A 26,699-nucleotide genomic window follows, 5' to 3' on the forward strand; every position below is an offset into this window, starting at 1 on the left:
ATGTTAGCCTGGCACCTTCTAATGGATAAACATTATCCATACTGGTTTGCCTAACATATTAGAAAAATTTAATTTTCATACGTTTACTGATTTATGCGCTACATTGATTTATATGTCTAGGTATATGTTTGAAAAATAACATCCATTTTTAAATTGTTGAAGGCTGAAAGCTTTCATATTCACAGTACCTGCATTTTGTTTTTTTAATTACCTCATGGTGGAATCATAATATCAACAAACTTTGTAACAAAAGGAAAATAATTTTGACCAAAGGTAAAAAGAGTAATTTCCAGAATGTTTAAGACCTTGTTATTGAAATAAACAAACAACTCAGGAGCTGAATAAAATCCACCAAAGCCAAGTTTGAGTCTAAAATAGCCACCCAGGCCAAAGACAACCACAACACATTTTTTTAGTTATCTTCATAACATTAAAAGCACAGCTCAGCAGTGCACTAAGTTGGTTGTGAATGATGTTGCCTACACTGAGGCTGAAGAAATAATGAATCTACTGGCCGATAAATTTAGCTTTAACTTTTCCCCTTTCTCCCCTCCATCTGTCCCTCACCTTAAACTAGCTTACCTCCAGCTGTCACACAAGACCAAGTGCTATCAAAAGCCAAAATACTACATCATTCGGTCCTGACAATTTCCCTGGCTGCATCTTAAATAACATGAATCGTGATTTAGCCACACCTCTAACAACACTGTTTAATCATAAAATCCAAGTGAATGGAGAACAGCTATAGTTATCCCCCTGCATAAGGGAGGACCTTCAGCAGACCCAAGCAGTTACAGACCCATAAAGATTGACTAGCCCCATATGCAAAGTCATGGAAAGAATTATCATGGATTTAATCAGTCAGGACATAAGGAACTTCCAAACACTAGATCCATGTCAGTTTGGATTCGTCAAGGGCAGGTCATGCTTATTCAAACATGGTTGTTTTTTTGGAAATGGTCACCAAAGCAATGGATGAAGGCAAAATGGTACTCTCCACATACCTCCACCTGGCCAAAGCTTTTGACACACTTCCACATCCAGGCACAGTAGAAAAGAAAAATAAACCGAGAATAAACCCCTGTCATCCACCAGATTGCCAACTGGCTCACAGATAGGATGCATATAATAAAAATAAGGGAAGTTACCTCCACAAAGAGACCAGTCACCAGTGGAGTCCCCTAAGGTTCTGTGCTGGGGTCTCATGTTTGGTATCTACTTTTCTAAAGTAAAGGCCAATACCAAAATACTCTGGCTGACTAAGTCTGCAGATGGTTGCAAGCTAGGAGCAGTTATTGAATCCCCAAATGATTTAGCCATCCTACAGGAAAGTTTGTCTCAAATAAATAACTGTTGTCAAAATCATGGCCTGAAAACTAAATGCCAAAAAATGTATTATTGTATCTTTTGGGACATCATCTACCCCCAGGGAACTACCACATTGACAATATACTCCTAAGAGTTGACCCAGTTCAGGATTTGGGAACTTATGTGGATAAAGGCCTAACTTATGTGGATAATGACCTGTTTGTAAGCCAGAAGTTTTAGTGCGTGGAGATACATCTCCTTCCTAGGCAGCAGCATTATTAAGTTGTAAGAATCCTTCTATGTTGCACAGCTTATAAACAAAGGGCTTGTTTAGATTTAGGTATGTAAGAAAAAGACCACTTTGAGCTCTGCACCACACTGAATTTAAAAAATAAAAATAAGTGCTTTTTTCTGCACAATGTCTGGACTTTATCAGAATAACATCATAAAATTCGCACACACTTTTAAAGTTGTACCATAACACATCCCCAGATAATTAATTAACATTTAAAGTAACATGCATGAAATAAAATAAAAAATAAATACTTTTTTTTTTATAAAAATGCAAAATAAAACCATAGGCACATATATAATGCCATTTACAACAATAACATAGATTTCAATTTCAGATAGCTTGAGATGGAAATAACATCATTTAGCCCCGGATAGCGCCCATCATTAACTCTGAGCTGCCACTTTAATTCCAAGACCTCTAAAAGAATGTCACTGGGTCCATCTCAAGGGTAATTAACCAGACCCTCTATAACAATGAATTTAAAAGTATCTGTAGGGTGGACCTTAAGATGTCTAAATAGAGCATTACGCTGCAATGGATTTACACAGTCTACCTGTTTTTTGTTATGCCTCGAGCCACATACCACTGTGTATGTTTGATTATCTACCTCACTATATGCTGCTAATATTGTAACAATACAATATGCTGAAGAGCAGGCCTTGCTCACTGATTACTGGTATAACTGAACTTTTGTTGACCTGTATCAGCCTAAAACATGTTTACTAGAATATGAGGGATTCCAATGAGGAACTATATCACAAGTTTGTGAGCTAACTGATCTTTAGAAAAGGGAAATAAGGCATAAGACCAGACATTACGAGACTTGTTTACAACTTAGGAAATGATCTGTAATTTTCTAAAATATTCCATCAACTCATGATAAGCTTGTGATCTATATGTCATTAGTTGAACCTATTGACCTTATTGTTTGTTCAAGACTATAAAAAGCTCAAAGGCTAAAATGGAAATCATCATCATCCGGATTTGATCACAGCACCAGCCTGAACTGAGCATAGAGCCATTTTGCCAGTGTCGGCCTTGCCTTGACTGAACAGATAGGTGTACTGAATAGGATTCAAGTCTCCCTATCAGTGTCAAAGATGATTTTGTTTATGCATATGCTTGTAAGTACATGATTTATTAGTTTTTTTCTGTTTATCTAGTAAGTTTTTTGTTTAATAAATTGTTAAGTTTGAGCCTTGGTGTCTTGTGTCATTTCTAATTCTGTGTTAACCTCGGACTTTAAAGTAACGGACTAGTTCATACGCTCATCTTTCTTGTTAATGTCATAACTGTGCTGATAAATACAATACCTAAAATGCCTAATGGTTTTGCCAATATAAAAACAGGTGCAGTCATTACAGACTGCTGCATAGATCTCCCCTTTGCTGTCACAGTTGTACTTCCTTTGTAATTTAGTAATTCCATACCCATGTATATAAACGTCCGTCCCAAATCATTGTGCATTGGGTACAGTGCTCACATTTACTCATTCTACTTATATTAGGACAACCCAGGCTCCTCTCAATCATCATCTTGAGGCATGCTTCTTTTTTGTACACTATGGTTGGCCTATCCCCAAGTTTACTGGCAACCTTTGGATCATGCCTAAACATTGACCAAAATTTGTCAATGGTTTGCTTGATCTCTTTAAAATATCCATTGTAAGGTAAAACCGAGGCCTTACTGAAGCCTATGTTACTCTCCTTATTTCCACAATTAGTCACTACTTGTATCTCACTAGATCCTAATAGGGGCCTATAAAAAAACAATCTGTCTCTTCCTTTTAACTTTGCTAAAAGATTCAAACAAAAGGTTTTGTGGATAACCTCTTTTTAGGAACATGTCAAATAATTTTCTACACTCATCAAGAAACTAGACTTCTTGACTGACCATCCTTGCTAATCTGACACGTTGACCCTTGACAACAGATTTTTTTCTGGTGGATGGGATGCCAACTCTGAAAATGTAAGTAGGAATTGGAATAAGTTGGCTTTCTATAAAGGTTTGATTCAAACCTCCTAACTTCCCTATTCTTGGTCAAAGACACATCAAGAAAATTCACATAATCAAAGTCCACCATCATGGTAAATTCCAAAAATTCTGTGAAAGAGTTAATAAACTGAAGAAATAACTCTAATCTATCCACCGAGTCAAGCCAAAAAATTATGAGGTCATCAATAAACCATTTGTATAGACACCAACTGTCTTTAAATTCAAATTTCCATCTCAAGCTATCTAAAATTGAAATCTATGTTATTGTTGTAAATGGCATTATATATGTGACTATGGTTTTATTTTGTATTTTTATATTTTATTTTATTTCATGCATGCTACTTTAAATGTTAATTATTCACACTTACGTTTTGTAGTTCCTTGTCTATATATTTGCAACATAACAGTCCTAAAAGTCTGGATTTACACCACACCCTTCAGTACATAGGGTGCAGGTTGAAGGTCTACATTCGCTCATCAAATGTGAATTACAGCAAACTGCTTGTCCTGAAACACTATCCAGAAAAACTCCTGTTCATTGAAAATGCACATCATCAGAAACAAAATCATCTCATAGCCATAGCTGGTGAACATACAACAGAAGGGACTATGGCCTTACGGGTCCTTACGGGTCTGCCCTTTCCCTACTGTAGTACGATCTACAAATCTGCCCTTTCCCTACTATAGTGCAATCTCAGAGTTGTTATATATAACTAGCGGGGGGTGTGGGGGTGTGAGTAGGATCTGCTGTTAACCGGATTCTCCTTATGTGCAGGGCTGTGCCATACCTCCACCCCCCGCTAATTATATAGTAGGATCTGCTGTTAACCGGATTCTCCTTATGTGCAGGGCTGTGCCATACCTCCACCCCCCGCTAATTATATATACTAACTCCAAGATCACACTACAGTAGGGAAAGAGCAGATTTCCTCATCCCTAGCGTACCTGTAAGTCTGTACTCCCTTCTGTTGTGTGTGTGCGTTGAGCAGCTATGCCTATGCGATGATCTTGTTTCCAATGATGTGTGCTTTTGATGAACAGGAGTTTCACTGGATAGTATTCGTGGAATAGCCATTCACTTTAATTCACATTCGATGAGCAAACATAGGCCCATGCTTGACTGCATCTCATCTGACCCATGTAAAGGACTCAGTTGCTCAGGTTACTAAAAGAGCCAGTCAGGGAGATTGAAGAAGTTGGTTGATATTGGCCTTCCCATCCCAAGGAGGACTTGGTTAGTCTCAGTGCACTGCTGACACCATTTGGCAAATCAGGGTACTTCAGGACATAGCTGAGAATTGGGTCATAGCTTTTTTGTAAGTCAGAAGGTTTAGTGTGTGGAGATGCATCTCCCTTGTAGGCAGCAGCATTAGTAAGTTACTGAATGACTTTCGGAGGGATCACCTGTGTGAAGGGTTATCACATGATTTGGAAAGCTCACTTTTTTTTGCTGTGACTCTCACTTCCAAGGGAAATGAATGGCCTATTAAATGTAGCTTTGCAGCTGGCAAATAATTAAGATGCAGGTTTATTGTTACATGTGAGTAATAAGCAGATCCAACTCTGGTCATTCTTGCTAAGTAAAAATGGGGTTAAGAAGGGGTATAATCAGGCATGCCACATATTAAGAAGGTATACAATCAGGCAGGCCACGTGTTTAAAAGGGGTGTAGTCAGGCAGGCCATGTGGTGAAAAGGGATGTAGTCAGGCAGGCCACATGTTTAAAAGGGGTGTAATCAGGCAGGGCATGTGTTAAAAAGGGGTATAATCAGGCAGGCCAAGTGAAATAAAAAAATGTGATATTTTACATGAACTGTGCATTGTATATTCTTATTAAAAAGTTTTTCTCATTTTATTTTACAATCATTTGTCAATATCACTGAATATTACCTTAGCACATAAGATTATGACCAAAAGCCACTAAAAAGTATAAGAATAGCAGCATTTAATAAGGCAAGTAAAAACAGTAAGCACTTTCTTCTTACTGAAGTAAATGCCAACACTGTCTCAGACTGTAATGACATTTAAGTGTTTTTGTTTGTTTTATATAATGCTGTTACTGTTGTACTTTTTAGCAGCCTTGGCCATGATTTACTGAACATTTGGCTTTCTTTGTACTTCAGCTTTCATTTGATTATTATAGAAGATGAAAAGAAACAAGCTGTTTCCTGGTGAAACAGCATTTTTACTCTGACTGTATAAACTTGCAGATAATATATGTGACACAATGTGGACATTAAAGGTTTTATGCAGGAAAGATATAACATAGATATGGAACTTAGATTTTTGACTACATTAGAAACATTACAGATATGTATATAAATGTTCTTTATGAGAATGTGGAATTATCAGATTATGTCTTTGACTGTCAAGAATTAGCGCAATTTAGCGCGGAGTTGCCACTGTTGCACACTAGGGCAGCGCCGGTTAATCAGGTTTAAACTATTGGGGCTACCTAAAGTCCACTCTTCAAATTTTCCCTTAAAACTACCTTCCTCGAACTATACTACTGATCTAATCAGCGTATCCTATAACTAAAAAGATCATCTCTACTTGACTCCAAGTAGACTATTCTCTATCTGTTAAACCTAGCACTTGCTCCTACAGTACTTATTACCTTGATACGGCACTCTTGTCATAGATAGTACCCCAAAAAGGCAAACCCCCATTTCTCGGTCACCCAAGTCCCCCGGAATCTCTTTTAAAGTTTTTTTGTCTATTCCTTCTAGCATATCGAGGGATCAGTTGCTAGTGTCCTCTCCTGCTCAGCTGGTGAACCTGGGAATATTGAGGCAATGTTACAATTGCCTCATGTACCTGAACAACCCTTTCCTCCTCCCACAAAACACAAATACATGCGAGAGATGCAACTATACGGCCAAACTGGAGGCTGAGCTCTCTCAACATAGGACTGGCAAGACCAGTCAGGAGGAGAAGGTTACCACACACACTATAGACCCAGTCTCACATAGTACCATCACAACCTCAAATCATACACATAAACACACAAAGACATACTCGGAGGCTCTGATCAAAAATCTACCAAAACAGCAGAGGCCACCAAAGCAGACACCCAAACAACCACCACCTCAGAACACAACACCTGCAACACATAGACCTCACAGTCAGAGTGTCAAACAGTCACAGCCCTTAAGGCCCAACACAATGCCAGACACACTAGTCATTGGTGACTCCATAGTCAGACACACTGACGTCCCGCTCACCAGACTGAGTAAGGAGAAGGTCACAGTAAGCTGCCTGTCGGGCGCTAGAATCCGCCACATAACGCAAGCACTCAGGTCTCTCAACAGCAGGTACAAATACGACTCAGTCATTGTCCACGCTGGTGTAAACGACCTGAGATGTACCTCCTTGGACTACATGAAAAGAGACATTGAGGAGCTCTCTGATTATGTAGCCCAGGCAGGTATGACCCTGACCTTGAGCAGTATCCTACCTTCACCAAGAATGATGCCACAATACAGAGATAAGATGATCAGCTTTAACAATTGGCTTAAATTCTGGTGTCATTCAAAGGGGATCCAATGTCTGTCTGCCTGGGATGACATGCTGGACAAGCCACGCTGCTTCGCAAGGGCGGCTTGCACCTGTCACCCTGGGATTCGGATATTGGCAAAGGCTCTTGCCACCCCATAGTGCCTTTTTAGGCAAGGCTCAAATTCTAAACCTACCACCCTAGAACACAAAAAGGAAAAAACTAAGGGTAATGCTGCTCAATGCCAGAAGTCTAAATCTCAAAATGCACGCCTTTTCGAGGCCCTTCTCAGTATGGAGAACATCGATGTCTGTGCTGTGACAGAAACCTGGTTCAAGGCTCCTGAGAGCACCCCAGCACTATCAGGTTTTACCTCATATCATGCGTTCCGGCCCCAAAATCCGGACAATACCAAGAAAGGAGGGGGGGTATCCATATTCATCAAGGACACCCACACCTCAAGACTGGTGGCTATGCATGATGCATCGGAGACCATCCAGGTGCAATTAACCATAGGCAAGACTGCGCTGCAAATTGTAGCATGTTACAGGCCACCCTCACAAACTCAGGAACCTCACATGGCCTTCCTGAAAACACTAGAGGGGATAAATGTATCACCAAACACCATCATACTAGGTGACTTCAATTACCCTAATATAGACTGGGAACACTACTCAAGCCCAAACACCCTAGCCCAAAAGTTCCTTGAATTCATAAACTCAAATGCCATGGAACAACTAATCACCATCCCCACAAGAGGAGAAAACATACTTGATCTCATCATCACGAACATGGGAGCACAATGTTCAACACCGGAAGTATACCCCTCACTGGTGAGATCAGATCACAAACTAATCTCGCTAGAGGTCCTCATCCCACCCCCACCTGAAATAAAAAAGACCACAGTAAAGAACTTCACGAAAGCCGACTTCTCACTTCTAAAGATTAGTGTGGTCTCCTTTAAGGCTCCTGAGCGGCTGTAAAACAGTACTCAAGCCGCTGAATCACTTACAAATGCCTTCTACCAGCACCTGCAGGACTGCATGGATAAGGCAATCCCAAGCAAAACAAAGACTCTTTGTACCAAAGGCAAGCGTCCAGTCTGGTGGACCCCAGCCATAAACAAACTCTACAACAAAAGGAGGAAGCTACTACAAGATAGAGCAAAATCCTTAAAAGGTAAGACACCCTTGATCACTATAAGTAAAAACTAAGAGCTCTCATAAAATCATCCAAAGCAAATTTTGAGAGAAAAATAGCTAAAGACTCAAAAGACAATCATAAGGCCTTCTTTAGCTATGTTAGAAACCTGGGAGGAAACTCCCAGATATGCTCAGAACTAGTTCAAAATGATGTGAAGATTACTGATCCTACAGACATTGCCAACATACTGGCTGACAGGTTCAGTGCAAACTTTCCCCAAAGGAGAGATATCTATACCAAACGATTGCAGCCCCCCAAACATCTCTAACGCCCAAGTGAGAACTGCTCTCTCCAAAGCAAAAAACACAGCATCCATGGGACCTGATGGTGTCCCCGGCTGTGTGCTCCACGAACTCAACGAGGAATTAAACCCACAGCTAGGACAGCTGTTTAATCATAGTCTTACCTCTGGATACGTACCCAGGGAGTGGCGCACCGCAACTGTGGTCCCACTTCACAAAGGCGGTGCCTCCACCGACCCTGGAAATTACCGGCCCATTAGCTTGACAAGCCTTATCTGCAAAGCCATGGAGATGATCATAATGGACCTCATAAACATAGACATAGGGAATTTGCAGACTTTGGATCCAACCCAGTTTGGCTTTGTCAAAGGCAGATCATGCCTTTTAAACTTGGTTGACTTTTTCAAAACAGTCACCAAAGCCATTGATGAGGGAAAGGCAGTCCATACAGCCTACCTCGATCTGGCGAAGGCCTTCGATACAATACCCCACTCGGGTATCATTGAAAAACTCATCAGCTTAAATGTTAACCCATACATCACAAGATGGGTTGCAAACTGGCTGAGTGACAGAACCCACAGGGTCAGAGTTGCTGGCGCCATGTCAGACTCAAAGCCTGTCACAAGTGGTGTCCCACAGGGCTCAGTCCTGGGCCCACTCTTGTTTGGCATCTACTTTTCCGAAGTACAAGCAAACACAGGAGGGTTATGGCTGACAAAGTTTGCAGATGACTGCAAACTGGGCCATAGTAGAAAACACATCTGACACGGATATCCTTCAGAAGGGTCTCACAGAAATGGATAACTGGTGCCAGAGCCATGGCCTAAAGTTAAATGCCAAAAAATGCATAGTCATACCCTTTGGGAAAAACAAGGTTACCCCTAGCTACCAAATAGGTGGCAATCCACTGAGCACAGAAGAAGTTATCAGGGACCTGGGGACCCAGGTTGATAGTAGTCTGTCATTCGACACCCATGTAGCTAAAGTAGTTAGGAAGACCTTCTACATTGCCCACCTTATCATGAAGGGATTCTCATCTAGATCAAGGGAGGTCATAGTCTCCCTATACTCATCACTCATCAGACCAATGATTGAGTACAATGCACCATTCAGAATGTATCTGACCCGACACTTGCAGCAGCTGGAGAGGCCACAAAAGTTCCTCACCAAAAGGATAAAGGGTCTCAAAAATCTGTCCTATGCTGCCCGACTGAAAGAACTCCAGCTCTATTCAGTCGCTTACCGCTTGCTCAGAGGTGACTTTTGCCTAACATACAAGGCCATGCCAAACCCAGATTTGATGAATATGCTTCACCTCAAAAAATCTAGATCCGTCAGAGCCACAAGGGCGGGAGACTTAAACCTCGACACGGCTATTAATAGGACGTGCTGGAGGGATAGATTCATCACCCAAAGACTCCCTATGCTGTGGAACAAAATCCCAGTATATGTGAGGCAGAGCACCTCGCTGGCCTTGTTCAAGAGAAATCTTGACCAATGGATGGGAGATCGCAGATATACCCCAGGGATTACCTCAGTGTCACTGCTCGACAGAGGCACAGCAAAATAATGGGTATAGTTCCCCATACTAAAGGGGTGGCGTAAGCCACAAAAAGATGGGCTAGGCTTGTAAATGCCCTCGGGCAGATAGCCTAGTATGAACCTATGAACCTATGAACCTATAAGACCATTTATTAAATAGATTTACGATTAATGTACATGAAGGAGTATTGAATAAGGAAGGTTACATTTAAAGATCAGATGGCAGTACATGTTGTATCCAGACAGTGGAGTTACCTTGAAAAAGACATTTACTGTAAAACTTCTGGTTTTGCTTAAGGATAATAGGAAGGTGTGTTAAAATTAATTTTACATATAAAATGTTCCTTTTTCTGAATGTACATTTTAGTGTTTGGATGCAAAGTCATAGCCAAGTGCATTGAGTCTTATATATGAAAATGCAATTTTCATCAGTCAATTAATTTACTAATTGTAGATATTTTTAACTTTCTTGTGTCTTTTTACCTCTGTAGGAAGAATAAACTAACAGAGTTAAATGTATTGAAGCCGGTGTCAAAATTTTGGGGTCATTATTGTGAGTGATGTTATTTCAGAGTGCAAGTCAATTTTAATATTATCTGCATCATATAAAATATTCTATCATGACTGTGCAATTTGATTTTTAGGAAATAGTATACATGCCACTAAAAAGTCTGTCTTGATAAACTATATACTATTTTGCAGATCTGTTCTTAAATTGTATTAGTCATATTTATTAGTGATACTAGCAGCATACTTTATTTTATTATATCCAGATATATTCATTTTATTTGAAGTTGTGCATTTTCTATTTTTAAGCACCTTTATAAACTGATATTGTGTGAAAGTCTGAAGAGAAGGACAGAGCTTGAAAGTCCATTTTATTTTTTTAGATTAATATTTTTGAATCACCACAGTTTCACAGCTTTCATTATATTTTATTAAATTTGTATTTTGCCTTCAGTGAAAATGGACATTGGTCAAAATCCCAGTAGAATCCATACAGGAGAGCGAGGAATTGTGATTTATTAAAAAAATAATAAAGACTTGATTTGTTAGCTGACTGAAGGTACTTTCTAGACCTTCAGTATTTCCTGTAATATATTATTTGATTCATGGATTATTGCATGAGTAAATCAATTAATAACAGTTTGTTTTATATTCCTCATTTATGGGCAGCATGGTATAATCCCATGGTCTGTCCTGTTAAGATTCTTGTATGGACTGTAATTTCTGGCTACGATTCTTAGGATTTCATCAGTCAGGTGCATTTTAGAAAGTTAAGATAATTGTGACTCACACTTGTGGTATTCTTAACTTTTCTGAGAAGATCAAATACTCAGATTTTTACAGATATTTACTATCATATAGATTTGGATTTATACTACAAGTCACTATGATATATAGTTTTATAGTTATTTGAATTTATCTGAGTGTCCACAAAGTAAGTTATTTTAAATGAAGTCAGCCCACAAATAGGCAATTAATAAGACTTATTTGATAATATTTAACACAGCTTATAAATGAATAAGTGGTTATTGTAAAATCATGGTTGTGTCTAAAATTACAAAAAGAGAGCAGCATTGCCTACTTATGGGTAATTTTTATTTATTTATTTATTTTTTCTGCAAACCAGTTCTAGCACTGCCATCAACACCAATATGATAGCTGTGTGAGAGAAATAAGGCTTTGCAGATTGGTATTACAAGCTTCAGAAAAAGACAAAACCTGCACAGCACCAATGTGTGATGTCGCATTCCTATACCTGTGAATGGAACCAGGGAATATTGAACTGGTGTGAATGTGCAGGACCAATAGGACATAGAGCAGTGTAGAACTGTGTACCCTGCAGTAGATTAAGCATTATAGCATGTGCACACTTCTCTGTTAAAATACTCAACACTCATGCACACAGCATAAATTTGTGTGTAACCTGCATTAATATGCAACAGTAAGCAACTGGAACTGTTACACCACATTGAGGATGTACAGGGTAGCAATCTGTATCCCACATTATTACAGCATGGTAAGCAATAAGTGGTTATAAAGAAAGAAGGGATAAGATACATAGTGTAGGAATTTGTGTATCTTAACTTACATAAGTACGCAGGGCACTAACGACAAGTTGTGCAGTTATGCTGATGGCTTAGAGTAGATTAGCACTGTGTGCAATTTCCAAAAACACAATATATTGTGGTCTGTGTACTACATTTCTGTTGAGACTACACAACAGCTGGGGTACTTTTGTGTGAAATCTGAATGTCCTCCCTGTGTCTGTGGGTTAGATTAATTTATTCCTTCATTTATCTTATTTAGTTGTATGTATTTATTTGTTTGTTACCTGGCGTAAAACACTGAACACATGACCTTTTGCAGACTGTTCCTGACATCACAGTCAGATTAAACTGACTTGTCAAAGTCACAAAGCAGGAAAATGGAGACTGAATAAGTCAAACCCAACAGGAAGCAGCTTGTTGACAGCTCATAGCATTACTCTCCTTAGTGTTAAATGACAAGTGTTCCGGTGTTTTCCAAACCATAGATGTGTGTGTGTGTGTGTGTGCATGTGTGTGTGTGTGTGTGTGTGTGTGTGTGTGTGTGTGTGTGTGTGTGTGTGTGTGTGTGTGTGTGTGTTAACTGGCAAGTGTTCCGGTCTATTCCAAAGAAAATGAAGTATGTGAACTGTCATTCTCCAGACTGTCCATAGATGTGTGTGTGTGTCTCCTTAGTGTTAACTGACAAGTGTTCCGGTCTCCTGCTGTATTCCAAAGAAAATGAAGTACGTGAACTGTCATTCTCCAGTCTGTCCATAGATGTGTATGTGTGTGTGTGTGTGTGTGTGTGTGTGTGTGTGTGTGTGTGTGTGTGTGTGTTAACTGGCAAGTGTTCCGGTCTATTCCAAAGAAAATGAAGTATGTGAACTGTCATTCTCCAGTCTGTCCATAGATGTGTATGTGTGTGTGTGTGTGTGTGTGTGTGTGTGTGTGTGTGTGTGTGTGTGTGTGTGTGCACGCGTGTTTGTGTCTGTGTGCATGTGTAGGTGTTGGTGTGTGTGTGTGTGTGTGTGTGTGTGTGTGTGTGTGTGTGTGTGTGTGTGTGTGTGTGTGTGTGTGTGTGTCTGTGTGCCCGTGTGTATGTGTCTGTGTATGAGTCAGTTAGCCAGAGGGTGCATTCCGTAATAGACAGATTTGTTCTCCAGAATGACATTTGATGCCATCAGCCCATGGACTACTGCTACCTCTCGACCATATAAAGGATAAAATGGATTATCAAGAAATAAATGGATGGATGGATGCAGAAGATAACAGAATCTACTGTAAACTATTTCTGTAATACTAGCATATCAAAATGAGAAATGCTAATCAGAAACTTTTTGAACAGCATTGGGCATATTAACTCTCACAGTGAAATAATCATTTGCTTTTTTTTTTGGGATTCATGATTTGAGTGATGTCACAAAAGTAGGATGCCCAGAGACAGAAGCCTGACTTCCGTACACATATATGTGTATTTGTATGTGTAGGTTTGTTTTTGTGTGTATATTATGTATATGTATATAGATATATATATATATATATATATATATATATATATATATATGTGTACATATAGGTTCATAGGTTCATAGTAGGCTATCTGCCCTAGGGCATTTATAAGCCTAGCCAGAGTGTGTTTGGCTTTCGCCACCCATTTTAAATTAATTTTGCTATGCCCTTTTTTGAGGTTAGTATACTTTGCCTCTGTCTAACAGTGACACAGAAGTGATACCCGGGGTAAACCTACGATCTCCCATCCACTCATTAAGATTCCTCTTGAAGAGAGTCAATGAGGGACTCTGCCTAACCTGGACTGGGATTTTATTCCAGAGAGAAGGGAACCTCTGGGTTATGAATCTGTCCCTCCAGCATGTCCTATTTATTTCAGTGCTGAGGTTCAAGTCTCTCAAGCGCGTAGCTCTATGGGATTTGGATTTTCTGAGGTGCAGCATGTCCATTAATTCCAGGTTGGACATGGCTTTATACATCAGGCACAGATCACCTCTGAGCAGGCAGTATGCCACTGAGTAGAGCTGGAGTTTCTTTAACCGGGCAGCATATGGCATCTGTTTGAGCCCTTTGATCCTCTTGGTGAAGTACTTTTGGGGTCTTTCCAGTTGCTGCAGGTGTCTGGTAAGGTACATCCCAAAAGGGGCATTGTACTCAATTATGGGCCTGATGAGAGATGAGTAAAGAGGCACGATGACCTCCCCTGATCTACATGTGAATCCCTTCATGATTAGGTGGGCTATATAAAATGTTTTTCTAACCACTTTGGTCATGTGGTTGTCAAATGAGAGATTGCTATCAACTTGGGTCCCCAGGTCCCTAATTACTTCTTCTGTACTTAATGGATTACTACCTATGTGGTAATTTGTGGGCACTTTGTTTTTGCCAAAGGGGATGACTATACACTTTTTGGCGTTTAGCTTGAGGCCATGGCTCTGGCACCAGTTGTCTGTTTCTATGAGGCCCTTTTGGAGGATGCTTGTCTCAGCTGGAGAGTCAATTATGGCACCCAGTTTGCAGTCATCTGCAAACTTGGTCAGCCACAGTCCTTCCGTGTTGGCTTGTACCTCCGAGAAATATATACCGAACAAGAGAGGTCCCAGGACTGAGCCTTGTGGGACGCCACTTGTAACTGGTTTGGAGTCTAACATGTCTCCAGCAATTCTAACCATGTAGGTTCTCTTCTTGAGCCAATTTGCAACCCATCTAGTGACAAAGGGGTTTATATTTAAGCTGGTGAGCTTATCTATAATGCCCGAGTGGGGTATTGTATTGAAGGCTTTTATGAGGTCCAGGTAGGCTGTGTGGACCACCTTCCCCTCGTCAGTGGCCTTGGTGACTGTTTCAAAGAAATCGACCAGGTTTAAGAGGCAGGATCTGCCCTTAACAAAGCCGAACTGGGTAGGATCCAGTGTCTGTAGGTCCCCAATATCTTTATTTATGAGGTCCATGATGATCCTTTCCATAGCTTTGCAGACCAAGCTAGTCAGGCTTATGGGGCGATAGTTTTCAGGATCGGTTGAGGCAACACCTTTGTGGAGAGGGACCACTGTTGCTGTACGCCACTCTTTGGGTACATATCCTGTAGTAAGGCTGAGATTGAACAGTAGTTTTATGTTTGGGTTTAGCTCTTCTTGGAGTTCATGTAGGATACAGCCCGGGACACCGTCTGGTCCCATTGATGCTGTGTTTTTTGCTTTGGAGAGGGCGGCTCTTAACTGAGCATCTGAGATGTCAGGGGGGCAGCACTCTGCTGGGATAGATATTTGCCCTTTTGGTGGGGAGGGGGGGAGAAGTTTGCGTTGAACCTGTCAGCTAGGATGTTGGCAATGTCTGTGGGTTCGGTGCATTTTTTGTCATTTTGGAATAATTCTGAGCATATCTGGGAATTTCCACCCAGATTCCTAACATAACTAAAGAAATCCTTGTGATTATCCTTAGCGTCCTGTGCAATTTTTCTCTCGAAGCTGGCCTTAGACGATTTTATGAGTGCCCATAGTTTTTTGCTAATACTGATCAGAGATGCCTTCCCTTTTTGGGATTTTTGCTCTATCATGTAGTAGCTTCCTCCTTCTATTGTATAGTTTGTTTATGGCTGGGGCCACGAGACAGGACGTCTGCCTTTGGAGGACTGGGTCTTGGTTTTATTTGGGATTGCATGATCCATGCATTCCTGAAGGTGTTCATAGAATGCATTTATAAAGAAGTCTTCGGTCTGGGCCGTATTTTCCACAAGCCCGGGGGCTTTGAAGGATTCCACCTTGGTTTTGAGGAGTGTGAAATTTGCTTTAGAGAAGTTTTTCACTGTGTTTTTTCTGGGCAGGGGGTGGGGTCAGGATGTGAATATCCAGTGAGATTAGTTTATGGTCTGATCTTACCAGTGAGGGATACACTTCTGGTCTGGAGCATAGAGTCCCCATGTTGGTGATGATCAGGTCCAGTATGTTTTCCCCTCTTGTGGGAGTGGTAACAAGTTGTTCCATAGCATCTGAGTTTATAAATTTTAGGAACCTTTGGGCTAGGGTGTTGGAGCTAGAGTAATGCTCCCAGTCTATGTTTGGGTAGTTGAAGTCGCCCAATATAATGGTGTTTGGAGAGACCTTCATATTTTCCAGTGTTCTCAGGAAGGCCAAGTGGGGTTCTTGGGTTTGGGAGGGTGGTCTGTAGCAGGCTATAAACTGGAAGGCAGTTTTACCCACTGTTAGTTGCACATAGATAGTCTCTGATGCTTTGTGCTCTGCCACCAACCTGGAGGTGCGGGTATCTTTGACGAATATTGATACTCTCCCTCCTTTTGTGGTTCGGTTCAAGTTTTGGGGCCGAAAAGCATGGTATGAGGTATAACCTGGTAGTGCTGGGGTGCTCTCGGGAGCCTTGAACCAGGTTTCTGTTACTGCACAGATGTCGATGTTCTTCATGCTAAGGAGAGTTTCGAGTGTGTGCATCTTGAGGTTTAGACTTCTGGCGTTGAGTAGCATTACTCTTAGTTTCTTATCCCTTGTGATATCTATGGAGGTGGGTTTGTCTTTTGAGCCTTGCCTAAAAAAGGCACTTTGTGGGGTAGCAAGACCCTTTGCCAATATCCGAAAGCCCAGGGGTGACAGGTGCAAGCCATCCCTAGTGAAGCTTTGTGGCTTGTCGAGCATGTCATCCCAGGCTGACAGGCATTTGAATGACACCAATACTTAAGCCAATTGTTGAAATTGATTATCTTATCTTCATATTGTGGCATCATTCTTGGTGAGGGTAAGATGCTACTCAAGGTCAGGGTCATACCAGCCTGGGTTACATGCTCAGAGAGCTCCTTTATGTCTCTTTTCATGTAGTCCAGGGAGGTACGTCTCAGGTCATTCACACCAGCATGGATAATGACTGAGTCATATTTGTACTTGCCTTGGAGTGACTTGAGTGCTTGTGTTATGTGGCAGAAACTAGCACCAGGCAGGCAGCTCACCGTGACCTTCTTCTTTTTCAGCCTGGTGAGTGGGACGTCAGTGTGCCTGACGATAGAGTCACCTATTACAAGTGTATCAGGTGTGTTGTTTAGCCTTAAAGGCTGTGACTGTTCGGCACACTGGCTTTGTGAGCTATGTGTTGCACGTGTTTTGTTTTGGGGTAGCAGTTGCTTGGGTGTCTGCTTTGGAGGCCTCTGCTGCTTAGGCAGATTTTTATTTAGAGCCTCCGAGTATGTTTTTGTGTGTTTATGTGTTTGGTTTGCTGTAGTGGTAGGTCTATGTGAGACTGGAATTGTAGTGAGTGTGGTTTCCTTCTCCTCCTGATTGGTTATGCCAGTACTGAGTTGAGAGAGCTTAGCCTCCAGTTTGGCTATATGGTTGCATCTCTCACATGTGTTGGAATTTGTTGGGAGGAGGAGAGGGTTGTCATGTACATGAGGCAGCTGTAACATTGCCTCAAGATTCCCAGATTCACCAGCTGGACTGGAGAGGAGATTGACAACTGACCTTTGGGCATGCTAGAATAGTATTGGAAATTCCTTTTTAATTGAAAAAAGGGCCAATGGGGAACAAGGTACTCAAGGGGAGTTTGTGAGGGTGTAGTGCTTTTAATTTTTTAGTGCTGACTTTTATAATTGCTTTAGTGAGCAAGTGCCAGGTAACTTAAATGCAATGTGTTACAGGTAACTTAAATGCAAAATAGACAACCAGTAACTTTCTTTCAAGTGAAACAAGGAAATAAGTACAGTAAGCAATGCAGATATCACTAGGGATCCACAGAAGTGCTGAAAAGCCATGTTTTAGGTGGAATTAGCGTTTCAGCGAAATAACAAGCAAACAAACAACAAGCATACAAACAAAGCTAGATTCAGCAGGCCTGGATCTAGTCTATGCTACAGCAAACAAGGTATACCAATTTCAGTAAGAAACAGTTCAAATATGCAGGCACTATAAGCCTTTAACCAGAAATTCCCAGCTCAGAAGGGCAGAGTCTATCCTCTCCTCCCACAAGAGTGCAGACCACAAACCTTCTTAATGTAAAATAACTGGCCTGAAGCCCAAGTGCTTAAACCAGAACTAATACACTTTTAGAATAACAGACACTGAGCCCTCAATTAGCAGTTCCCAACTTAGAAGGATGTAAGCTACCTGTCCTGCCACCACAGTGCAGGCCACAAACCTTCCTAATGTAAAACAACTGGTCTGAAGCCCAAGTGCTTAATCCAAAAGACTTAGAATGATAGCTACACTTTAATCAAGTTACTACCAAGCAGTAATAAATACAATTGAATACTTTAAAGAATGCCTGGATTAGTGTTCAAGTTATACAAACAAAGCTAGATTCAGCGGGCCTGGATCTAGTCTATGCTACAGCAAACAAGGTGTACCAATTTCAGTAAGAAGCAGTTCAAATATACAGGCACTGTAAGCCTTTTTCCAGAAATTCCCAGCTCAGAAGGGCAGAGTCCAGCATCTCCTCCCACAAGAGTGCAGACCACGGACCCTCTTAATGTAAATGACTGGCCTGTAGCCCAAGTGCTTAAACCAGAATTAATAGACTTTTAGAATAACAGACACTGAGCCCTCAATCAGCAGTTCCCAACTTAGAAGGATGTAAGCTACCTGTTCTGCCACTACAGTTCAGACTACAAACCTTCTTAATGTAAAGCAACTGGTCTGAAGCCCAAGTGCTTAAACTAAAAGGCTTAGAATGAGTTACACCAAGCAGTAATAAATACAAATGAGTACTTTTAAGATGACGCAAAAGCAAAATAAAGTAGGAAGAAACACAAATACAGTAAAAGCAGATACATTTTTTTTTTCCAGAACTGAACTTCTTAGGTAACAGAAGGTTGAAACCTGAGACAGCTTTTAAGAAAGAAATCTCAAAAGAACCAATGAGGTGCTTAGTCTAAGCTGTAGTCCAGGTGACCTAAGTCAGCCAATGACCTCAAACAATTCTCTCTCACTGAAATGCCTGATGGCTTTGGCTAAACCAAGATGTCCCTGAATATGTGCTCAGACACACAGCCTCCACAAACACTAGGCCCAAATACAAGCCTGAATATGGAAATGCTACAAATATCCCCACTACTTAGAACAAACTACAGAAATGTTTCTCACAGCTGAAAAGCAGCAGTGAGCCTTTAAATGAAAGTTTTAAACAGCTAAAGGAGCCTCTAGAAAAGAGTTTAACTGCAACAAGTTATCAGAAACAAACAACCCAACAGATGCTTAATAAAAGTGGACAATTTCCAGTTAATACCTCACACACAGTGAAACTAGCTAGAAAAATAAACAGTACACAAAGTGCTATAAATAACAAAGAAATAAAGAACAAAATAAACAAAAAACAGGATACTTAATGTTATATATTATAGCTCCGAGTATCCTCCTATATATATATATATATATATATATATATATATATATATATATATATATATGGGTTCCTATGAGTTCATCGAAATGCCAAAACATCGACGCTCACTTCTTCAACACGAAAACATCGACTCTTCATATCATCGACATTTCACGTAAGCGATCCTCCCCCTCTCAGGACCCATGGTAGCACTTGTGTGTGTATTGCGACGTAAATTACAACGCTGTCAAGGGAAATTGTAGGTAGTGACTTGAACCATATGTGCTGTAGCAGACAAACAAGTGCTACCATGGGTCCTGAGAGGGGGAGGATCGCTTACGTGAAATGTCGATGATATGAAGAGTCGATGTTTTCGTGTCGAAGAAGTGAGCGTCGATGTTTTGGCATTTCGATGAACTCATAGGAACCCATATATATATATATATAAATATATGGTTTCACTTTATAATCTCGAAATACTAAAATATCGAATTTTAGTATCTTGAAACTGTAAAGCTGAAAGTGCAGTTACACGAGACTGCATAATATCGAATGTGGAAATGTCAAATCCACAGTTGTGTTGGTGTGTTCATGATGTGCGGTGCAGTTTGTGGATTTAGCTTTGGATTTAGGTAAGTGGTGTTTTTTTAAGAGCAATGGGTAGGTATTTTAGTGCGTGTGAGCATGTTTAGTGGTGGATTTTATGTATTTGTATGCTTAGTGTAACCTCGGAGTTAGTATTTATAAGTAGTGGGGGTGTGGGGGGTGTATGGGGGCTTGCCCCCTTGCTTATAGGTAGGGTAGGTGTGTTTGTTTATTATGTTTTATTTGTGTGTGTTTTGTTTGTTGTAGTGTAGTTAGGTAGGTGTATTTGTGCTTGTTTGTGTGGTGCTGTATATGTGTATGATCGCGATTTTAAATTTCGCGGTTATGGGTTGTCATTTTTTTTTTAATTTTCATCTTTATAGTCTCAATATACTAAAATTCGGTATTTTAGTATTTCAAGATTATAAAGTGAATATATATATATATATATATATATATATATATATGTATATGTATATATATATATATATATATATATATATATATATATATATATATATATACATATATGTACACACACACACACACACACACACACACACACACACACACACACACACACACACACACACACACACACACACACACACACAGGTCCACTTCACAAGAACACAAGACCACATTACCAAAGACTAGAAGGCCGAGATGAAAACTCTGAAACTTCGTTTGAATGAACAATCATGAAAAACCACATAGTGAACATGTTTCCAATGGTAAGTAACCACTGGGCCAGCAACTAACAGAAAATACACCACACCATCTCCAACCCACCCAGGTGGGGGGTGCTATGCCCCCCACACTTTCCTAACTAAATATAGCAACTCCAGGATTGCATTACAGTGGGGAAAAGGGTAAATTTCCCCTTGTTGTCCAACTGGTTTCTTACCGTTGGAAACGTGTCGACTATGTCATTATTTGTTCATATCAAGTTTTGATGTTCTTGTGTTGGCCTTCTCATCTTCAGTAATATGGTCTTACACTCTTGTGAAGTAGACCCATATACATACAATACATACATGCATATGTGCATGTGCCGTGTGTGTGTGTGTGTGTGTGTGTGTGTGTGTGTGTGTGTCTATATTTGACTGAAATGTATGTTAATTTAGCACTAAAGTCATCAGTTTTGATCTCCTTGATCACTGTTCTCCAAAGGAATTCACTACTGCTGTGATTTCAGCTTGCATGACAGCAGTGACAGCACAGTGTATTTGGGCATTTTCGTTTTCGTTTTGTTTGTTTGAAAATGGTGTTGATATATATAGCATATGCTGGCTTACCTATTGGGAGGTGCAGGGGTTCCTGTCTCTGTAATAATATTTCTTTAAAATGTTTTATTGATTGGAAGGTTGGACTAGTAGCTGTTCCTTGATTCTGAGCCTTTAAGTCATTTAGGTATAGAAGAACTGATGAAAACAAATTTCTGGCATATTAAATTGATCAGTTATTATCTACATGGATGGTATGTTATCAGTAGCTTCAGGATATCAAACAAACAGTCTGAGTTGGAGCTAATCAAGGCAGTTGTTTGCCTTTTCCTTCTGGAAGAGAGAGGTGTAGCATATGTGAAAGGGGATGTGAACCAAACATCTTTTTCCAGGTCAAAAGGGAATTGACTGTGAATAGCTGCAGTTATTAAATCCAATAAACTTGTCTCCAACTGTAAGCAACATTTGAATGAAAGAAGATGACCAGCAGGAGACTGTCTCTTGCTTGTGAGAGGTCAGGGAAGATGCACTCTTGTCTTCTTGTGTCATATAGTGAAGACGAAGACAGAATGTGAACTGCAGCATGCTGAAAGTCTTTATGAGTACTTTGCAATCTTGTAGTCTCATGTAGTTGGCTCTGAGTTTGGAACCCAGGAGGTGAGTAACCCATATCACTTTGCTCCTGTAACCCTTTGAACACGGGAGCTGATTATTTTTATATAGAGTCTTCCGTCACAATCCCATTGACAAAATTTGCCTTAAGAACTTCCAGAACTAGCTAGTATGCTTATCTGCTTAGATGTATGCCCTGCATGTGCAGACATGTACACCTGTGTCCTATTTTATATATTTATACATATAGATATAAAGATGTGTGTGTGTGTGTGTGTGTGTGTGTGTGTGTGTGTGTGTGTGTGTGTGTGTGTGTGTGTGTGTGTGTGTGTGTATCTCATATTCAGAACAAAGTGCACCAAAGGAAATGGAATGCAGATGGCAAGAACCTCTGCATATAGTCTGAGTTGGTTAATTTATCACCAACAACTGCATGTGCAGTTGTGCCACCAACTTTACTATGCATGAGTACCTCTCGGATGTATTAGCTGCACTATTTACCTGTGGTATTGCTCACATTAAGTAAGAGATCATATTACATGAACAATAACATATCAGAAGTATATAAAAGCTTTGTCATATCATCTATTGAAGACATAACTCCATGTCCAATATTCTATCCTCACAAAATAACCAGCACCCACTGTCATACTCTTGCATTGATTATGCAGCTACAATCCACTTCACTGCAGTTTCAGATGAGGAAACTGAAATCTTGTGACAGAATCTAAATGCTCCTCCTCTAAATCCATTTCTGCACACCCTACCTTCCTTAGTAAAGCAGGAGAAAAAAATTGCCAAGCCACTGGCCTGTATGTATAACTTAATTTGTTTCCACTGCTACTGTACGCTAATTTAAGCATGCAATCACCCTACCTAGAACCTTTAGGATCTTTTGCCCCATGTCTACTCTGTGTCCTTATACAAGCATATTAACAGATATGGGTGCCTCACTGGCAGACAACAGGGCTTCAGAAATACCTTTGGCACAACTATGCCTTTATTCTCAGCTGTTGGCGCTATTTACTGTAATGTCAGCAATAGTCTCTTTACAGATGGTATTTTTTTGGACATGACAAGGGCCTTCAAAACTGGATCCACAAACTTCTCCTCATCAAAATGCACACTTAGTTTTGACAAAAATGTCATCAAATGGTTCCAAATCTATCTTGAAGGAAGGGCATTTCAAGCTTACATCTACATTCATCTGTTTACTGCTGGATCACTAAATAAACGACTCCCCCAGTAATCTGTATTCGGACCCTTACTCTTTTCTCTTTTTGTTAATGATGTTCCTGAAGTCATGCCTAAACTGGAATAACTCTGTGCTGGATGACATATTATTTCTTCAAGGAAATAACTGTTCCACTATCCTTCACTCTCAGCTTCAGCAATCTTTCTCAAAACTCTGCCACTGGGACGAACAAAATAAATTCCTTCAACTCCCCAAAATAATAATAATAACAATAACAATTATTATTATTATTATTATTATTATTATTATTTTGTCTTCCATTCGCAATGCTCCTCACCTGATCAGAATTACCTTCAAAGATGAAAGTAGTAAAGCAATAGTATTCTGTATGTAGATGATCATAAATAGTTATGAACTTAGACCAGTCCTTAACTTCACTAATCATACTGACAACATTATTAATGGAGTTCTCTCCGAATGAAACTTTGCTACAGAATCTTCAGTCTCTTAGCCCAATTGCATAGCCAAGGATATCCTTCTCTGAAAACTCGAATATGGATTGCCTTGCCCTTATTTCTATTCTGTCTAAACTCTCAAAGATTGCAAATCACCAGGAAGAGAGTTGCCAGATTTGCCCTACTGACTGATATCAAAGCACAACACTGCAAGCTACTGTAGGGTATTAAATTGACTCTAATCCCAGCGGTACCCTTGCAAGTCATTTTAAGCCTAGGTCCATTTCCCTTCATCGGTAAGCTCAAACCTGGTCCTTTGTGTCTGTGAGGTAAACACTTTAACCCTTATGTGAACCCTCAAAACACACTGTATATGATCCCGAGGGCTATTCCCTTCCACTAAGAAGAAAACAACCTATCAAGAAATAAGCACCTTCATTAAAAAGTGGCATAGATATCATCATATTACTTATGGTGTCCGCTTTTCAAAACAGCTATTGGCAAATGTGCCTTCTCTAGGCTAGGAAAAGCTCTAAGGAGCAAGCTCCCCCTGAAATTAAGTCGCAAGATTCTCCATCTGGTTTCAGATCACCTTTTCTGTGAATTTGACTGTAAATGCCTTAGGAATAATTGATAAGGAACAAACCGCAAAGGCATGCACTTGTCAGTGTCTTTGTACAGCTATATTATTAACCATCCATTGTCTATAATGTGTATATTTTAATATCATATGATAGAGATTTTGTTGTGTTACTCTTTGTTCTTAATTATATTATTTTCCATGTCTATAATCTATATATTTAGTGTATTCTGAATTATTACTTCTCTGTATAATAGCTTTACATCTTATAAATCTTTTCTTTTTTCTTTGCACAATAGTACTTTACTGTGACTGAAGAACAAATCATGTGTAAAGTCAATGAAGGAGACCCAAAGTAAAACTTCTATCCCTTGTAATGAGCAATTATAATAGAAATGACGTGTCTGTTTTGGAGAGTAGCGATGCCAGCTGAGTCTGCCGCTTGGAATCTGTCGTGCTCTTTCACTACTCTCTTACATGCCCTGCCATCTCATTCTCTTTCTTCCTTCTTATTCGTGATTTTATGATGCAGCACTTAATAATTGAATACTTTTTCCTTGATTGAGATATTTTTCCTTCTACAGCTAAATACCAGACAAGTTAAGGGTAGGTAAGGTGCAGACAAGCTATTATCATTTTCTTTATTTGAGTAGTACTTTCCAGTTCTGCAAATTGTCCAAATTATATGTGTTTAAGCAGTAGTCATCATTAATGTGTTCTTGTTGACATCTAGAAGGGTTGGAAGAGAAGTACATTAACTGCATTCAATGGCAGACTAAAATGTCTTAGTGTCTCCTGCTACCACCAAGCAAATGTAATGTAGTCTAAAATTGTTACTCAGTTCTTTGAAGTAGCAGAGCATTAAATAATGGAAAATGTACTAAGAAATGAAATATATGTACAGCATCCTTATTTAGCAGGCATAACACAGCTTGTCTGCCATAAAAATAAAAGTTAACATATAAGTAGTTAATGCTAAACAGAGGTGCTGTGCTATTACTGAAACTTAGAGTGATGTCATTCATTAAAGGTGACATGAGAAGCTGCAGAAAAAGGGAACTGTGGAAGGGCGAGGCGAGAGGAAAAAGAGTTAAAATAAATGCCTTCTTACATGCCTTATAGGTTCATAGGTTCATACTAGGCTATCTGCCCTAGGGCATTTATAAGCCTAGCCAGAGTGTGTTTGGCTTTCGCCACCCATTTTAAATTAATTTTGCTATGCCTTTTTATAGGTTCATAGGTTCATACTTTGAATGTAATTACCTTGATCCTGGAATGCTCTGTGTTGTTGACTTCAATGTAGCGAAATATGGTGAGAATTCAGGCACAGAAAGTAGGAGAGTACCTATGGTACCGTTTTTCTAGAAGATCAATGAAGCTGAGTGGCCCCTGGGAAGTAAGTGACTCCATGCGCAAGACGTGATGGCTTCTGTATGCTGTAGTGTTTTATGCTGAACTAATGAGGTGGATACAATTCTGTCAGAAGAAATCTTTTTATCAGTTTTCTATGACCTGTTCTCAATAAAAGCTCATGTAAAAGAAGCTTTAATATTTTAGGCACTAGTTATAAAATATGGAGGATGGATGGTGTTAAGGGAAAATATGGTAACCATATTTAATCCAGTGTAAAACAATGAATGTGCCCTGACATTATAAAGTTCAGTGCAGAACAAATTTTAACATTGCAATGCTTAGAACATTTATGCAATTTAATGTTGTAATTTCAGTTTTTCTGCATGTATAATTAACTGAAATGAAGTGAGGTAATGTTACGCCTGATGTCCACTAATGCATTTTTTCTGCATGACAAAACTTTAACATCGTTTTTTTTTTCTGTTAAATTCTGACACAGTAATATAAAAAAAGTATGCATATGTGAATAGCAAAAGTAATTATTTTGTTAAGGTAAAAGCCATACATGAAAAAGTAATGTAAAAATGAATTGCAGTCAAACTACCTACTAAGCTAACTTTTGTGATACAGCAGAGATTTTGATAAGAGCAAATAAAAGTATCAATATTCTCTCTGTGATCCCCTTTTTCTCTTTTATGCTGTGGGAACAATCTTCTTAGTTCATTTGCCTTAACTCAGGAAGAGATTGCAACCATATTTTTCTATGCTTTATTATGTTTACCCCAAATTCCTGCCAAATATTAGATCTCTTAGTGACTTCTGAATGCTAGTGTTAACATTTTTTTTCACTCCGACAACCTAGAGAGATGTTTTGTCTTTTATTTACACAAGTGACAGCCTTGTGACATGTACAAATGTCTTGATTGAAATAATCAGATTGAGTCAGTATCTAATCAGATTGACCCTGTATCAAAAATACACAAGTTTTCTTTATTCTCAACATAAGGATCAACATGATATGAAAACATAATTATCTGTGAGGTTGCCATAAAACAAAAGAGGGAACTTATGTTCTGATTCTGGACAGGGTAACCTGGATTCAAGTACTAACTACAGCACTGGGGAGCATATTATGGAGAGATGAGTGTTGGCTTTTCCCACTTAGGGGTAAGCAGATGACCAAGTGCTGATGCCGGACCGCTGTTTTAGGGAAAGCCTCAGAGATGTGTTTCCTATATGCAGACAGGCAGAAG

At 39.7% G+C, this 26,699-nt stretch overlaps 1 protein-coding gene across 3 annotated transcripts in view; it reads left to right on the top strand.

Annotated features, from left to right (window-relative positions):
* GRID1 (glutamate ionotropic receptor delta type subunit 1) overlaps positions 1 to 26,699 on the top strand; it is a 2,576,795-nt gene that overhangs the window by 347,634 nt on the left and 2,202,462 nt on the right. The window lies entirely within an intron of this gene.

This window comes from Protopterus annectens, chromosome 14.part0 (assembly GCF_019279795.1).
Source record: "Protopterus annectens isolate FY-2018-M chromosome 14.part0, PAN1.0, whole genome shotgun sequence".
Taxonomy (NCBI): Eukaryota; Metazoa; Chordata; order Ceratodontiformes; family Protopteridae; genus Protopterus; species Protopterus annectens.